This window comes from Schistocerca nitens, chromosome 7 (genome assembly GCF_023898315.1).
Source record: "Schistocerca nitens isolate TAMUIC-IGC-003100 chromosome 7, iqSchNite1.1, whole genome shotgun sequence".
NCBI classification, from domain to species: Eukaryota; Metazoa; Arthropoda; class Insecta; order Orthoptera; family Acrididae; genus Schistocerca; species Schistocerca nitens.
The window spans coordinates 316564396-316583720 of NC_064620.1; positions in this window are offsets into that span (position 1 = coordinate 316564396).

The following is a 19325-nucleotide window of genomic DNA, read 5'->3' on the forward strand; positions in this document are numbered from 1 at the left end:
TTGTCTGTAGATGAATTTTGTGACTTGAAAGTGGTAACTGATACCTTATAGAGTGAACTGAAACCAGGGTGATTGTTTCTCTGTGTTGTATGTACTCTGAAGTCTATTAAAATTTAACTATGCACATTTTTTACTGTATGTATAATACAGTTAGTAGCTTACTGAATATGTAAGTAATGTGAACTCCTTTTGCTTTAATGAGCTTCCGAACACATTGTAGCATAGAGGTAAGATAAAATGTTTTGTGTTCCGTCGTCATGAAACCACATTTTTACTACATTTACTAAAATGCATTCTTTTGACGAACAGTCCATTTTACCAAGACTCCTTTTCACAGTACTCAACAAATTTTTAGTGGGATTTAGGTCTGGTGAATTGTCAGGCCGCTGAAGCTCATTAACATCATTTTCTTCCATCGACGCCTTGACTGCTTTGGGAGTGTGACAGTGGGCCAGGTCAAGTTCAAATGCTGCTGCACCATCTGCAAAGCTCTGTAGGAACGGCAGAACTTTGTGCCTAAGGATTTCCATGTACTTGACTGAATTCATCATGGCATCAACTGCAACTAGTGCCCCAGGGCGACTTGTAGTGAAGAAACCCAAACACATTTTTGTCACTGCCTTGTGGGCGCTCCACCTGACTACCCTTGCTCTGTATCACTGAACAATAAAACGTGAGTCATTACTGAAAATTACACGTTTCCATTCATAAGAGGTCCATATTTACATATTTTGGCCAATGCCAACCGTTTCTTCTTTGTAGCAGTTATCAGCAAATGCCTCTTTATTGGCTTTCATGCCTTCCGCCCACAATCAAGAAGCCTACGCCGTACCATTCAAGAGCCAGTTTCAACCTCAGTAGACAATAAATCAATGTCCTTACATGTCTGGTGACGATGAGTTCCTCTTTTTTTTTTTTTTTTTTTTGCTGTTTCTACTGTTTTCAAGAAGTAGGATGCAACATAATAATGCGCCGACACCAGGCTGTTGACTTGCGATTAATACGTCTCCCCTATAGGAGAGTAACAGGAAGTGTACGAGTGCAGGTTAATGACGCATGGACGACGACATACGGAAGTTTGGGTCTGGCCATGAAGCATGCACGAATAGGCGAAAGGTTAAGGAGACCGTTCGCGATAAGCAGGAAAAATGCGGGTTCGAGTCCCGGTCCAGCACAAATTTTCAATGTCGTCACTCCGTTCTTTAGTTGGAAGTTGCCCGTTTTCACAACTGCGAGTACATTTCCTGTGTCATATATCAGAGCTTGCTGCGTATGTTTATTACTTAAAAGTTCTTCAGTGGCATCGTAAGAAGGATATTTACATCGAAGCAGCCTTTGTTGCAATGATCCACTTGATTTTGATTTTACCCTTTCTAAAGCTCATCAGGTTCATAACTGCGTGAGTCACTAACTTTAATTTTCACACATTTATTACCTTTTTTTATTTTACGCTAATATCGCTACGAATAGTTTACTGCCCACTGTAAGAGGTGACGCCTATGCAGCCTTGGACAGTGAACGCAAACATTATCTATGGATGCAGAAGTCACCTACTTAGCAAGTAGCCCAGTCAATCAGATGCCCTCCTCTGGGTATTAATGGCGGAGCCTCGCCACTGTCACAAAACACAGTCCTCGCCCTTGACGACGATGACGATGGCGACTGAGAAAATGATCGAAAGCTTGGGATTTGATCCGAATTTGACAGGGCAAATAACATGGGAATTTTATCTGATTTTTCACCAGTTTCTGTAGTGCGTCTACACTGCCGTTCATTGTCTCGGCCTACATCTGTGCTCCGCGACGTCATGGTGGGTGACGGAAAGTAGTCTATGTGCCTCTGTCACTTCCATCACATCCTGTCCCAGAAGGAAATCGTCCGCGAGGAGAACGATTGTCGTTAAAACTTAGTGTGAGCTCGAATTTCTCTACTTTTTCCTTTATGGTCCTTACGTGACGTATACGCAGAATGAAGCGATGTATTGGCTGACTTCAGGGAATGTACGCTTAAAGAATTTCAGCAGTAAGGCACGCTGTTATATGTAACCCCTCTCTCGCAGCGTCTGCCACTGGAGCTAAAGATCTCCGCGAAGCTTTCATGCTCACTAAATGGACCTGTAACAAAATGGGCCGCTCTTCTTTGGATTTTGTCTGTTATTTCTGTCAACCTTTTTTAATACTGGCCCTAGACTGGCACGCAGAAAGTATTCGTCGAACAAGTAGTTTTGTGAGGATTCTTCGTGGACTGACTACACTTCGTAAGAATTCTCCCACTGAATCTGTGTGCTTGTATCTGGTCGTTCAACTTTAAACCGCTCTGTACGCACACTACCAAGTAATTAATACATCTAACGGCTGTCTTCAGTGTTTTTGTGCTTTAAAGTGTAGCTATAAGAAAAACGCACCCTTTAACTGACAGTGACTAGTGTCTCAGATTTTTAACGTTGTTACCCAGTTGATTTACAAGCCTGTTTCTTGCGCAGTTGCCCACCAAGTGAGGCGTTAGCTGCCTTTGCGAAACTCACTCTCCGAACAGCAATTCGGAGCGATTAAAACACAGAACTACGCCCTAAAAAGCTTGCTGTTATTCCCGGCAGCATTTCCTTGAAATTCGGTCGAATTCATCAGCAAATGAGTACGGCTTTTGCCATTGAAGCACCACACAGCGACAACCGGGGAATGAAAGATCGTGGCTCTTCAGGAGTCGGACTTTCACCGGCAACCATTTACGTGATTGAGGAGTTAGTGAAGTATTGAAATACCATACAAGCGTTTCTGAGAGCTATTTTCTCTCGTCCTAGACTGTGGCTAATAAACTGGAAAGCTATAATACCTGTGAAAGATGGCAGTTGCTCACAGGTATGAAAGTTACCGAAACAGCAGTTTCATACGTTATTGATGCAAAATTTAGGTTCGAATTAATTACAGAAGAATGGAAAGAGCGATTGAATCTGGCGTTGAGAAAGATCGGTTACGATTCTGAAAAATTTCAAGAAAAGCTGAGGCTATTTGCGATTTTGGAAATCTGTCTATATTGCATGCAATTCGTTGAGGTATTACGGAATTTACAAAATAACAGTTTCTCCACTTCTTTTTAACCAATACTAGTGAACCCAAAAGTGTTTGACAACTGCTAAATATGTATGGGAATAGGATATACGTTCTAATATGATGTAACCCTGGGAACTGTTACAGTGCGCAAATTTCAGCTCCCCGTTACGACGTCACCCACTCTGAAGACATGGAACTCGAAACTATAACAAATTGTAAAGAATATGTATGAAAGCGATTCCTTCGTTTTCATTGTTTTTAAGTTTTTTAAGTGTCTTGTTCCCAGTACGATTACTAAACTACATAATGTACAATATTTTTCGTTGTCTGGATACTCTGTGGTAAGAGTGCGAGTTGGTTTTCTGAACAACCTTTCATACAACAACATACAACTGAACATGCGAAAAACGTTCTGATTGTCAATCGATTCCAACCTGTTTGAATGTCCGACCTTGATCCTAGTTAATTTTTTTTTACTAACGAAACCATGATTTAGAATCAAGTCCCTAAAATGAAAGGGAAAATCGGTTGGGACCACTGGTGCATAGGGTATGAGAGAGACCTATGAGACCTATCCAACTGTCTGTACCTATGAGGATAGCAGCTTCAGTGACATCATTTCGCCCAGTTTTAATGTCCAAACTGGTAGCACTACGAAGTTTCCCACGACAGAGATTTCATACCAATTTTCTAATCATAAACTATGCGCCATAAATACAAGTTTCCTAATATACAGATTTTCTGGTAAAATTGACTGCAAAGAAAAAAGAAAACAACACATTTTCGTGTGTATAATTTTTTGTTTAACATTGTATACACGGAGAAACAATATATGAAAGATAAACTATTTGCCTAATAGTTTAAATGCCATGCTACTCTAGTAAAAATCGACTGCGAGAAAGGAAAATATAAAGCATATTTTCACAACTCAGCATTCATTTTACTCACGTCCGTCCGAGTGTTCATTACAATGTAGTATAAATTTGAAGTAAATCGGTCAAAAACTTTTCGTGATATCTGTTAACAAAGTTTTCCCTTTATATCTCAGTAGAAACATAATGCCACCGCCATAATGTTTACAATTAATTGCGAAACTATATGGAATTACTCTGTATTGTTCTTAAATATTACATAAGCCAAACGAGTTATAGTTATTACACTCTCCATCAATCAAAATTTGGTCTACAAAAATTGGTGTGAAAGTCGAAAGCGAGAATCATAGATCCAACTTCAACGAGAGCCTTTTATCGATGTTAAATTGCGGAAAGTGAAACTGTAAAAGACATGCAAAAGTACATAAAGGTCTACTGTGTTTCTACCTGTAAATCATTATGTCCCAGAATAGATAACGGGCGTGTTAAAATAGGTCAACATCAGCTCCGTGTATTATACTTCAGCCACAGTAAACGCAAAGAAGGAAAAAATATGACGTCTTATGCTGACATCCAGTCAGTGTCGACTTCAACATTAGCGACTCTTTACGCACATGTAAGCCTGCCTAATGTACTGCCATCTGGTGTCGACGCCAGGTATCAAGGTCTTAGTTGAATGCCTAGCCGCTAAAAAGAAGCAAGATACGAAAGTTATTGTGTTAGTATTGTTGTACTGTTTTCACTGTCCCCATCATCATATCATCGTCATGGACGCACAACTCACCGAACTGACGTCAAATAAGGCTTATTATAAGAGGTCGAACAGCTGCATCTGGGAATAGCTTCACCATTTGACCGAAATGTGAAAAACCACTTTTAATTGTTATAGAATTAGACTTTTGATATAGTTCGTGGCAAAGGAAGTTTACAAGCAACACGAATACTTAAAAAATCCACTAATCCTCAGACTATTGCTGCTGTAGCTTTCATATCGATGACTGGTTTCATGCAAACCTAGACACCAGTCTATCCTGTGCAGGCCTCTTCATCTCTGTATAGCTGAAGGACCTAAACCCAACTCAACAAGCTTACTGTAGTCAAGACGTCGTTTCCATGTACAATTGTGAACCTCCACACTCCCCTACGTTATTGTCTTGCGATACAGAGACCACAGTAGGCTTCGAATCAACAGATGCACCCTGCCCTGAACTGCAGAGCTATGCTGGGCTGGCGGATGTGGAGGAGTAACCACTACAGATTGACGCCACAAGTGCTGGAACTTTAAATTCAATAAAACATTTTACTACTGGTGCTGTCTGCAAAGATACATACGGCCGTCATCCTGACAAGACCCACCGCCGCAACCCAGCCCTGCCAAGATAGCAGCGAACCACTTTGGCCCACTATGATTGGAGTCAGAAATAGGGCAGGAATTACACAGAGCGAGTCACTAACTATTGCCACCAAGAATAACTCCGGAAGTATTATAGGAACTGAAACGTTTGTCGGACAAAAGTTGCATGGGACAACAGGGGCCATAATATGACAATGGTTTTTTGTTGCTAGGTGGGGTCACTTCAGAGATATGAAGGTCAACTTCGTTTTTTAAATGGGATGCTATAGTTGTTACTTATTTTTTGATAGCAGCTATCAAGACGAATCCAATGATGATGAGCAGTAAGATCTTTGAAGATCAACGAAGGTTAAAAAGGTGGCATGAACGTCCATTTACAGAAGGTGTTCGAAGTGATGATCATTGCTATCAATGCAGTGCTGAAATCATCTTATCATGGATAAAGTGGTATTCCTTATCACTTCGGCACTTATCGAAGCACTTGCTCTGACAATTCTCTCTCGCATATCTTCAGGTGCAGTTGGTACGTCTTCATAAACAATGTCTTTTACGAATCCCCTGAAGAAAAAATCCAGAGGCGTCAAGTCTGGCGAACAATCCGGCCACGACACATCTCCTCTGCATCCAATCTAATGATTTGGGAATTACCTCTGCACCTCTTTTCTAGCCATCAGCCGAAAATGTGCCGGACACCCATCGTGTTGATACCATATTCTGTTAGTTGTTAATAACGGTATTTCTTCCAATAACAGACTAACGTTTCTTTCAGGAATGTGGTGTACTTCCTACCATTAAGATTTTCTTCGATGAAACTGGGGCCTATAATTCTGTCCTCCAGAATCCCACACTGTACATTCACCGACCACGGTTTTTGTTGTGCAACATGCCGCAGCCAACATGGATTTTCAGTTGCCCAATAATGCATGTTACGCAAATTGACATTTCCATCGTTCGTGAATGTAGCCTGGTCAGTAAATAAAGGCAAATTAGTAAATGTGTCATCCCCGTGAATCTGAAGTGGAGCCCATCTGCAGAATTCAGTGTGACGCATACAATATGTACCAGTTATTTATTGGTGAAAACTGATACGGTAAGGATGATATTTATGGCGATCCAGAACACGAACAACACTACTCTGGCTGATGCCAGATTCCCTTGCGATTTGACGCGAACTAACCCAAGTATCTCGAACCACAGTGGCAAAAGTACCTATTTCCGTGTCCTCGTTAGTAACTTTCCTTTGCCGGATATGTTTCCGATGCGTTGAAGATCTAGTTGTTTTCAATTTATCACACACATATTTAAAGGGTATGACGTGAGGGTGAGTACGTTGAGGATATCTTTCAGCGTATAGGTCTCTAGCTCTCACTGAATTTCGTTTGCATTCTCCGTAAATGAGAAGCACATCAAAATGTTCTTCGAAGGAATATATCATTCACATACGCTTGATTCGTCGATACTAGTCCTACCGTTCCTATTGGTGTTGTCTTTCGAAAACGTCGAATGGAGTTTACATGTCAATGGCACGTTAGATGGATACGCCGTATTCGGTGAATATTTACTATTTGCACGATATACGAGAGGTAATTGTCAGATCATGTGCTTCGATAAGTGCCGACGTGATAAGGAATACCACTCAATCCTGTACCACCACATGGCAAGAGTAGAAGTTCGCATGGACCATGCAGCAATGTGTGTGTTGCTTCAGCTCCCAGTTTTAAGTGGACATACACTGACAACTATCACACTATTCACCTTCACCTGGTAAGGTGAGGGACTTTGGAGAAATCTCTGGTTTCGAGCGGCTAACAGAAGTGGTAAAGTTTCTTGCAAGATGAAATAAGAGCTGACCGATTACGGACCTCTGGTACAGAGTCGACTGGAGGGTCTGAATCAGAGGCTCAGACGGTTCTGCCACCGTGCAGGCTGCAGATTCCTCGACTTGCGCCAAAGGGTGGTTGGATTTTGGGTTCACGTCAGGTGTCCACTATACGCAGGAGGCGGCTACACGGATAGCAGGGGCTGTGTTGCGTGGACTGGGCGGTTTTTTAGGTTAGAGGGTCTCGGGAAAACACAAGAAGTGCTTCAGTCACAAAGGATGCAGGCTGAACACAGGATGAACGTAGATACAGGGACCATTGGCATAACAGTTGTAATTTGTCGTAACTGTGTTGGAAAGTACCAGAGCTCCAAGCACTAATAGGAAGCAATGATGCTCAAATCGTTATAGGCACTGAATACTGGCTAAAGCCAGATACAAGATGAGCTGAAATTTTTGCGAAGAATCTAACGGTGTTCCGAAAGGATATGCTAAATGCGGTTGGCGCTGGCGTGTTTGTTGCTGTCAGAAGTAGTTTACCTTGTCGCGAAATTGAAGCAGATACTTCCTGTGAGTTAGTATGGGCAGAGGTGATTGTTGGCAACCGGAATAGAATAATAATTGAATCGTTTTACCGACCTCCCAATTCAGATGATACAGTTTCTGAAAGGTTCAAATAAAACTTGAATTTGATTTCAAACACGTACCCGACTCATACGATTACAGTTGGTGGTGACTTTAATTTACCCTCGATATGTTGGCGAAAATACATCTTTAATTCCGGAAATTGTGATAAACGCATTCTCTGAAAATTATTTCGAGCAGTTAGTTCATGAGCCCACGCGAATAGTAAACAGTTGTGAAAACACATTTGACCTCTAAACCGATTCAGAGATTAGTGAAGACAAGGTTGTCGTAGCGAGATTGAATATTGTAATCCCCAAATCCTCCAAAAATAAGCCAAAAATATACCTATTCAAAGAAGCATACAAAAATTCACTTGACGCCTTCCTGAGAGAAAATCTCCACTCATGCCAAATTAATAATGTAAGTGTAAACCAGATGTGGCTTAAATTCAAAGAAATAGTATCGGCAGCAATTCAGAGATTTATACCAAATAAATTAACTAACGATGGAGCTGATCATCCTTGGTACACAAAACGGGTAAAACACTTTTGCAAAAACAACAAAACAAACATGCCAAATTTAAACATACGCAAAATCCCCAATACTGGCAATCTTTTACAGAAGCTCCAAATTTAGCGCGGACTTATATGCGAGATGCTTATAACAGTGTTCATGACGAAACTTTGTCTCGAAACCTGGCAGAAAATCCAAAGAGATTATGGTCGTATGTGAATTATGTTAGCGGCAAGAAACAATCAATGCCTTCTCTGCGCGATAGCAATGGAGATACTATCGAAGACCGTGCTGCCAAAGCAGAGTTACTAAACAGTCTTCCGAAATGCCTTCACGAAAGAAGACGAAGTAAATATTCCAGAATTCGAGTCAAGAACAGCTGCCAACATGAGTAACGAAGGGGTAAATATCCTCAGAGTAGTGAAGCAACTTAAATGACTTAATAAAAGCAAGTCTTCTTGTACAAACTATATGAATTAGGATGCTGATGCATTAGCTCCACACTTAACAATCATATACAACCGTTCGCTCGACGGAAGATCCGTACCCAAAGAATGGAAAGTTGCACAGGTCACACCAATATTTAAGAAAGGCGGTAGGAGTAATCCATTAAATTACAGGCCCATGTCGTTAACGTGGAAACGCAACAGTATTCTAGAACATATACTGTGTTCGAACATTATGAATTAAATCGAATAAAACGGTATTGACACACAGTCAACATGGGTTTAGAAAACATCGTTCCTGTGAAATACAACTAGCTCTTTATTCACATGAAGTGTTGAGTGCTATTGACAAGGGATTTCAGATCGACTCCGTATTTCTGGATTTCCGGAAGGCTTTTGACACTGTACTACACAAGCGACTCGTCGTGAAATTGCGACCTTATGGAATATCGTCCCAGTTATGTGACTGGATTTGTGATTTCCTGTCAGAGAAATCACAGTTCGTAGTAACTGACGGAAAGTCGTCGAGTAAAACAGAAGAGATTTCTGGCGTTCCAGAAGGTAGTGTTATAGGCCCTTTGCTGTTCCTTATCTATATAAACGACTTGAGAGACAATCTGATCAGCCGTTTTTGGTTTTTTTTCAGATTATTCTGTCGTTTATCGACTAAGAAAGTCATCAGAAGATCAAAACAAACTGCAAAACGATTTACAAAAGATATCTGAATGTTGCGAAAAGTGGCAGTTGACCATAAATGACGAAAAGTGTCAGGGCATCCATGTGAGTGCTAAAAGGAATTAGTAAAACTTCGGTTACACGATAAATCAGTTTAATCTAAAAACCGTAAGTACAACTAAATACCTAGGTATTACAATTACGAAGTTAAATTGGAAGGAACACACAAAAAATGTTGTGGGGAAGCCGGCCGCGGTGGTCTCGCGGTTCTAGGCGCGCAGTCCGGAACCGTGCGACTGCTACGGTCGCAGGTTCGAATCCTGCCTCGGGCATGGATGTGTGTGATGTCCTTAGGTTAGTTAGGTTTAAGTAGTTCTAAGTTCTAGGGGACTGATAAACACAGCAGTTGAGTCCCATAGTGCTCAGAGCCATTTGAACCATTTTTTGTTGTTGTGGGGAAGTCTTACCAAAGACTGCGATTTATTGGCAGGACACTTATGAAATGTAACAGATCTATTGAGGAGACTGCCTACACTACGCTTGTTCGACCTATTTTAGAAATCTGCTGCGCAGTGTGGATCCTTACCAGATAGGACTAACTGGGTACATTGAAAAAGTTCAAAGAAGGGCAGGACGTTTTGTATTATCGCGAAATATGTGACAGTGTCACAGAAATGATACAGGATTTGGGTTGGACATCATTAAAAGAAAAGCGTTTTTCGTTGCTACCAATTTTAAAAATTTAAAATGCTGACGCACTCTATTTCCCTGTCTCACGTTAGAGATTTAAAACAATAGTTCAAGTACTCAAGTTAGAGCAGCTAATTACGTGCGAGTTACCCACACTGTATCTGTCCAGTGTTTGAGAATGAAAGCACCTAGGGACAAACTTTACAATTGCTAACCACTTAGAAACACACACTCCCCGAGATTTCAGTTTGTTACTTCTTTACTACTAACCCTCACCGCAACACTTTATTCAGAGTGAGTCCACATACAGCAGTGAATGTAATTGTAAGACACAATCGTATGACACATTTCAAGGGGTATGGCGTCATAAACATTGAAACACAGGAAAATGAGCTTCAATTAAAACGTTGGAGTTAGATTTCTTATGGCAGTGGCTGTCAGTCCGTGGCTCGAATCAGTAATTCGATCGACCCGCGATTCTCAGCCATATTGTACAAGTATAATAATATGCATCTAACAAATAACGTTAAGGTATTCTTAAGAGCGCTGTTTTCCTGCTCAGTAGCAAACAAAAAGAGACACAACGTAACATTTTACGACGTGTTATGGCTCTAAGCACTCTGGGACTTAACATCTGAGGTCATCAGTCCCCTATAACTTAGAACTACTTAACCATAACTAACCTAAGGACATCACACACATCCATGCCCGAGGCAGGATTCGAGCCTGCGACCGTAGCAGCAGCGCGGTTCCGGATTGAAGCTCCTAGAACCGCACGGCCACCGCGGCCGGCTATAAGATGTGTTAAATTTTAATTGACATTGATGAATTCGACAGCTAGGCAAGTAAAGTTGACCGTTTACCTCAAGGGTACAGGGGTAAGCAACGCTGCCACTGAGGGGTTAGAGAATGTGAGAGGGGGAAAGTTTTGATGTCTGTACTCCAGGACTTCTACCGATCAGGTTCTGCGCTGTGAACTTTGGCACGGAAGTAACATAGATTCGTGGATTTGCGCTATAGAGACGATGAACATAAAATGCGGTACTAATTTACTGACGTGACAGAAGTCATGGGATAGCCTTATGCACATATACAGATGGGCCTAACATTGCGCAAATAAGGTATAAAAGGGCAGTGCATTGGCGGAGCTGTCATCTGGACCCAGTTGATTCACGTGAAAAGGCTTCCGACGTGATTATTGGAGCACCACGGGAATTAACAGATACTGAAGGCGTAATCTTAGTTGGAGATAGACTCATGGTACATTCCACTTCGGAAATCGTTGAGTAACTCAATATTCCGACGTCTACAGCGTCAAGAGTGTGCTGAGCATACCAAATTTCAGGCATACGTCTCGCCGGCCACCGTGGCCGAGCGGTTCTAGGCACTTCAGTCCGGAACCGCGCGATTGCTACTGTCGCAGGTTCGAATCCTGCCTCGGGCATGGATGTGTGTGATGTCCTTAGATTAGTTAGGTTTAAGTAGTTCTACGTTATAGGGGACTGATGACCACAGATTTTAAGTCGCATAGTGCTCAGAGTCGTTTGAACCATTTGCACACCTCTCTCAGCGGACAACGCAACGGGCGACGGCTTTCACTTAACGAGTGAGAGCAGCAGCGTTTGTAGAGTCGTCAGTGCTAACAGACAAGCAACACTACGAGAAATAACCACATAAATCAATGTGGGAAGCACGACAAACGTATGTTTCAAGACAGCGTGACGAAATTTGCTGCTAATAGGCTATGGCAGCAGACGACCGACGAGAGTACCTTTCTAACACTACGACATCGCCAGCAGTGCCTCTCCAGGCCTCGTGATCATATCCGCTGGACTATAGACCACAAGGAAACCGAGGCCCGATCAGATGAGTACCGATTTCAGTTGGTAAGAGCTGATGTTAGGATTCGAGTGTGGCGTAGACTCCACGAAGGCATGTACTCAAGTTGTCAATAGAGCATTGTGGAAGCTGGTGATGGCTCCATAATAGTGTGGGACTGGTTTACATGAAGGGGACTGCATCCTATGGTCCAACTGAACCGATAATTGACCGGAAATGGTCATGTTCGGGGCACCTGGAAACCATTTGCAGCCATGCATGGATTTTGTATTCCCCAACAACGATGTAATTTTTGTGAACGACAATGGGCCATGTGACCGGGCCACAAATGTTCGTGATTGGTACGGAGAACATTCTGGACAATTCAAGCGAATGTTTTGGCCACTCAGATCGCCGGAAATGAATCCCATCGCACATTTACGGGCCGTAATCGAGAGGTCAGTTCGTGCACAACATCCTGCACGGGCAGCACTTTCACCATTTTGGATGACTATAGAGGAAACACGGCTCAATATTTCTGCGGCTACTTCCAACGACTTGTTGAGTCCATGCCAATTCGAACTGCTGCTGCACCACGCCGTGCAAAAGGAGGTACAGGAACGATATTAGAAGGTATCTCAGGACTTTTGTCACCACCTTATATGGCGTAAGAAATATGGAATTGAATTAAGGAAGCTGTAATACAACACAATCAGAACAATAACTTTCCAATTATTAAGTAAACATTTTCCATTGTGTCTCTTACTGCATAATGCATTTAAATTTACGTGTAATTACTGTTATTAATCAGCCATCCGCGCTCACAGACAGCTAAACATTTCGTCAGGATATTAGTGTCACAACTTTTGGATCGCTGAGCGTGCAGCAAAGTGAAAGAGAGACCAGACAATAGGAAATGTTTCGAATGGTGCCGACTTTTAACGATCAGTACTTCGGGACCGGCGGCCAACTTCTCTTGCTCTTACTGTAACTAGCCTGTTAACAACTTATATCAGTCTACCAATTACTACTGGAATCGGTATATATGTGAACCGAGATGCTGCCTCAAAATGTCAGTTTTGGCTCTCGCGCAAAAATATTTGACGAACACTGCTTTAATTTTTCTTACGAATTTTGTATTACTGGTATGTTTCACATTCACAGGAATCTCCTCAGTGCGCGTCTTTGGAACGAACAGTTTATTCAATATAATCTTACTGGTGAATAATTATGAACTGTTCTCATGTGAGATACAACAGTAGTGCGTATGTACAGCGTAACTGTGCACTACGGTACGCTTGACCCTAGTTTGCGCATTTGTGAAACACTGCGAAAGAGAAAGACAGCCTTGTTCTTCCTTACATTCACATCAACTTTGATTACCTTTGTAACTAGTAAGGTCACTTGCATAGTGCACATTTAGGTTTATAAGAAACTAGGCTTAGTCTTGGAAAGCAACCTAAAAGAAAGAGATGGTTCCTCACTCAACAAATGGTTAGGCGACTCTTTCGTAACGCCTCACACTGAGCCACAAAACGAGAATACGTGAATGTATTTGTCTGCACTGACCAAAATAGGCATTGACTTGCTACGATCTAAAAAAAAAAAAAAGAATTCTTTGATAATAGTGACTCCTGGTGCTTCATTTTATCATTATACGTCGTCAAAACGGAGACACGTATCCCTTGTCGTAATGTGTGAGGTAGAGAATGATCCATCACTCCTATAATATGTCACCTGACGTTCTCTTTACACCACAGCAGAACGATATTACCACCTGCTGGAGAACCGCCAGTTTACAGGCAGCTCCTCAATCATGGGACCCCTCTTCCCTTTGCCCTTCAATGCGTACTCAAAGCAGGCTGGACAGGGAGCGTAGTCTCATGGACTTCCGATGTTTGAAACTGCCGTTCCCATTTAAATACACAAGTAATTTTTCAGAAAGAAAATATGCAACTTCGCACCAATTTGCAGATTAAATTCTGTCAAATCATAAAGTGCCTAACACCAGAAACTACTGTAAAACCTTAGGTTTAAATAATGTACCTTCATGTGGGCAATCACAACTAAAAAAGCACTTGTTCCATATCTTTACAAGCTTCCTTATAACGTCCTCGCATTAGCTTTGCAGTATAGTACGAACACTTCGATCCACGCAGATACTCGTCATCAAACTTAAGAGGAGAAAATCATTTGGGGCTTCATTCAGGGCTGTATGATGGGTTCCATCAGCTGAAGATCAATATTATGAATCCTCAAGACACTGTTGTAGCTCTAAATAGAAACCCAAATAAAATTTCATACAATGTTGTACAGAACTGATGGCTAGACCTGGAGAAGGTGACACGGACATCTTGCTTGTTGAGATCGTTACAGCCGTGAACAAACGTGTAGTGTGAGTCACGTGCAGCACAAGTTGCGTCAGGTGTCCCAGAGTATGTTGTCTATTCGATCTGGTATAGGTCACTAGCTAGCGGACACCATTTGAGTTGCAGTCATAATACTGTCATTTTTATTTGCAGGTCTGTTTGATTAATTTTTTTAATATTTATTATTTAATATTTATAATTGTGCTAAGCTATGAGAATGAATGAAGATGTGAAAGTGCAATAATGTTTTACATAAAGTTTCTATAGTATACACTGAAATAACTGGTGTCGTGAGGAATGTTCGAGAATGACGTGTGTTACTCTTTCGTACCGGGGAATATGTTATGAACTATTTCGTCAGTTTGCGGTACTCAGGAAATGAGATTAGTATTTCGGAAAGTAGTTTTGTTAGGAGTGAGTTTATTTTATATTTGTGAGTTTTCAAAATTTGTGTTAGTTTACTGTTCTGATTCAGTGACTAATTTTCATTGGTTCTGTATATATGCGTGGGATTTAGGGGGGTTTGATGCTGCTTTCCGATGTTTCCCTATCAATCAGAAGTTAGCATATTAGCGCGTATTTTGGGAAGTAGAAACTTCCTTTGTGTAGAGAGGTGAGTAGAGTCGAGGCTCGAGTCTCATAGTGATCAGGCAGATAGATAGATGTTCCGGCGAAAATTATAAATGTTTTGATATTTAGGTACGAAATGTTTGAGAAGTGCCGTAATGTGTGGAAGAGAGTTCGATTCAATGAATGGTGTAACATTCAGAACTTTTGGTGACATTTTAAACCACTGAATTAAGCGTGGCGCCTCACTTACTCGCGAACGTGAACTTTGTTACGTGAGACAGATTATGGCAACATTTGAACGAGCTTTTCTAAGAGAGGCAATCCGTTTGTAAGCTTTCGGTGAAGGATAGTTAATAATTATTATAAACTGGCTACGGTTATTAATGGTGTGCGCGTGTGGACTTTTCAGACTTTGTACAACTTAGAATAGTGCTTCATAGTAACTGGTGTGTGTGTGTGTGTGTGTGTGTGTGTGTGTGTGTGTGTGTGTGTGTGTGTGTGTGTGTAAGTTTACCGTAACAGAGCGAACTTATACGCTCATTAATACTTTTATTTAACTATTATTAACCTTTCACAGACAAAAGTAATTTTCGTGCAACTTGTGGTTAGGAGGAGTAGAGCTGTTTTTTCTGTAGCTTTTTCTGGCTGAGAACTGCGTTCCAGTAGCTTCAAGGAGGCGTGTGTGTGGAAACAGGTTCACCACAAGGTGAGTGGGACTTATTAAGCAGCAGAGACGCACCGCGCCGCCGCAGTGCCACAACATGTAAACAATATGCAAACGAAAAGAAACATGTAAACGAAATGAAAAGGGAAATACGACACAGCAAAATTTCTTTTAATCCTTAGTTATGACTATTTTGGCAAAATACATACAGGGTGAGTAAGGAGGAAAGGTACATGGTCGGAGGGGTGATAGTATTAGTGATTCTGAACAAAAAACGTCATATGTGCATATATCCTGTTTTTAACAACTTACGAAGAAACTAATGAAAGTAATGGGGAACAGGACACATGCAGGTGATAGTAAATTAAACTCTGTGATCTTATGTTTTGTTTAAGTGTGTACGTTTCCTCATAAAATACATTCAAAACGTCCAGCACTGACTGCAGTGCATTTTGCAGCTCTTTTACACTGTAAAACAAACCATTAGATTTATTATCACCTACATTTGTTCTGTTCCCAACTGTTCTGATTAGTTTTCTCGCAAACTGTTAAGATCAGAGCACATGTTCATACGACGCTTTTTGTGCAGAGTCACTGTAACCTCTCAAAGAATGCACCGTTCCTGTGTAAAACAGTACTGCGTCAATAATACACACATTCAGTCCTTGAAAAGCATTATTTTACTTAAAATCACACAATACAGCTGAAAAATTACATTTCTTGAAAATGGTCAGGCTGTACCTCTATATGTTATTTTGCTCGTGAAATCACATTCAGACTAAATTTACAGAAACTCTAACACCGATTACTTTACTAGTTCAGCACATGTTTTTCTTCAGCTGGTCACTCGCTGGACACTGCAGCGCTCACATTGCCAAGTTTTGGGTTCGACCTGACGTGTACTTGTCTAGTAATCATTGAGTCACTGGGAAGCAGTGCAGACAGTCAGAAATTTGAGGAACAGATTTTCTTGGAGATTAATGAATGTTAAAAGTTAAATTAATGTCAGTAACAGGTAAGCAGGAGAGGTTTAGATGTGTCACGTACATCAACATTGTTACTCTGAAACTCACATTTAGCAATGGGAAGAGGGTTCGTAAAAGATTTTCAGACTATTTCTCGGCAGTTCCAATGACGAACAGCACGTGAAAACAATGATTACTTAATTTTTTATATGCAAGATCTTATTTCTCTCAATTTATAACAATGCTCATTTCTGCGTATTTTATATTTTGCATGCGTTCTGCCAATAAAACACTTTCTTTGATTCATCTTCCCCACAACATTTTCATGTGACTCTTCCAGCCTATGTTGTTGGTAGCTGTAATCCCTGGAATTTAATTGAGTCGACTAACTTTTAAATTTGTGCGATTTATCTTGTAATCCGAGAAAGGCGAAGGATAATATCATCAATAAAAAAAAAAAAAATAAAAAAAGTGAGCTCAAATTGCCTCCAAAGTCGGAAAATCGATTACGTATAGCTTAAGGAGATCAAGTAGGTAGATATTATAAATTAAAGCTCTCCGCCACGCCTCTCTTTCCGTATGTGAATCCTCATCTCAGGAGCTACTGTACCGTGATTTTGATATGATTTTCACTAATAAATAGAATGATTCACGATGGAGGTTCGTCTGTTTAATTTACATAGTTTGTGTACATTTTCTTGAGTATACAATTTTACAATAAGTCTGCCCACAGATACCAAGTGCCGCTCGTGTGAAGCTGGGGCGCATCCCTGGTAGCTGTAATACATCCCTGTGAAAGCCCAGGTATCACTTCACTCACTTCCCTTTCACTAGATGTCTTTACGTCAGTTACCACGGACTCTATTCTCGCTGACAAGAAATCACGAATCCTGTCGCACAATTGAGACGATACTCCAGCGGCACATAATTGTGTCAAACATCTAGCAATCGAGAAATATAGAATCAGCTTGATATCAGAGGAAGGATATTAATTAGTAACACAGAGGAAACGATGTTAATAAGGTGTGATTGTGCAAGTTGTGTTCGGGTTTAAAGTAACCGAAGTTTGAGTTAACAATCGGGTGTGAATGGTATGAAACAGTAACAGCCTTATGTAATGTTTCATCTAATTTCATTCAATTTTCCTGAGTATTCCAGAATGATAATACCACAAACGGAAACAACATTCTACAAGTGTTGCCGAATGCGAGAGCAAAATGAAGCTGTCAGAGTTGAAATGCTTTTCCAATAAACAGTGAATTTAATTACATTTGCTCGCACAAATAATTAAATACGAATATGAACCATCCTCACTCTGTTACCTATTTGAATGAGTGTGAATATTAATCAGACTGTATTTAAATCGAAGGGAGACATGGAGGATCGGTACTAGGTACTTGGTGACAGCTCTTTAAGATTCATGTATGTGAGTTATCGGACTCCCACTTCCCCCTAATAAGTAATGTGCAATTGTCTTCAATTAAGATAGCGATCTATAATGCCTATTCAAATACATAGCTAGTGAGCTGAACTGTACCGCTATATTTGCAGAATATGAGTTAAAATCCACTTTCCCATTCCGAGTTAGTAACATGCACGTTCAGTCATACAGTAACATTACATTTAGAACCACAAAATACTTTCAAAACTGAGAACACTTGTTGAAAATGGTAGCCGTGCATCTCCCTCTCCCTCTCTCTCTCTCTCTCCCTCCCTCCAATCAAATTGAAACTCATTTTGCGCAGAACAACTACTCCACTGTTTCACTATTGTGGCATATGTTTCTCTTAGGTTATTCGACGGTCGAGGGTTTTTTTCTTTCACGTATCTTCATAGATACAAATCGTAAGTTGGGAAGTCCGGAGACGCAGGATAGTCCAACACAACGCTGATCGTGCATTTTATGACTGACTAGACGAGTGGAATGTAGCACCATCTTGCTGTCTTTACCAGAGCGATCTCGAAAACTGAGCTAAACGTTTGTCCTAAAAATAATGTCGTAGGGCATCAGACTGAATTACCATGAACGGTGCATCAGTCTACAATTTTTTATCGTGGAAACGAATTTGATGGACAATCCGACGGTTTTCGACGCGCCACTAGCGATTAACGCGGCTATTCACGTGGACGGAATGCTGAAACGAATCTTCATCACTCATAAAATATACTGTCTGGTCAAGTTAGCTATCCACAATCTTTTCAAGCTGAAAGTTTTCTGCTGAAACTTGGAAACTGTGTGTGACGAAATCTCTTGCTCAACAATGTTCGTCCGGAACCGTGGGACTGCTACGGTCACAGGTTCGAATCCTGCCTCGGGCATGGATGTGTGTGCTGTCCTTAGGTTAGTTAGGTTTAAGTAGTTCTAAGTTCTAGGGGACTGATAACCACAGCAGTTGAGTCCCATAGTGCTCAGAGCCATTTTTTCAACAATGTTCCTTACTACCATTGATGCACAGCTTGTACAACTGAACAGTAGTATGAACTATTATATTTGTATTTCCACATAAGTAAGTACAGTGTCTGTATGTACTGCCAGCAATGTGAAAGCAAGTATTCTAAATTTCACTTACAGTGTCGCCGATGAACTCTGATCTAGAATAGCCTTTCCTTCCCTACTTCTTAATACAATCAGTAAGTGTGCAAGTAACTTTCGATATATGTGGTGCCAATTATTCCAACCTGAATCTATCAGTAAATGAACCTGAATACAAATAAGTACACAGAATGGTTCCCTCATCAAAGAACCACAGCACCCTGGTTAATTATGGCGTACTGCGCACTTACAAAATGCGCCTTTCGAAGTATGTAAAAGAAATTGCGAATGAATTAATTCCTTACCTCATTTCACAGAGCTGGATAAGGCCCTGCGATTGTTTCTTACTTGCAATGTATA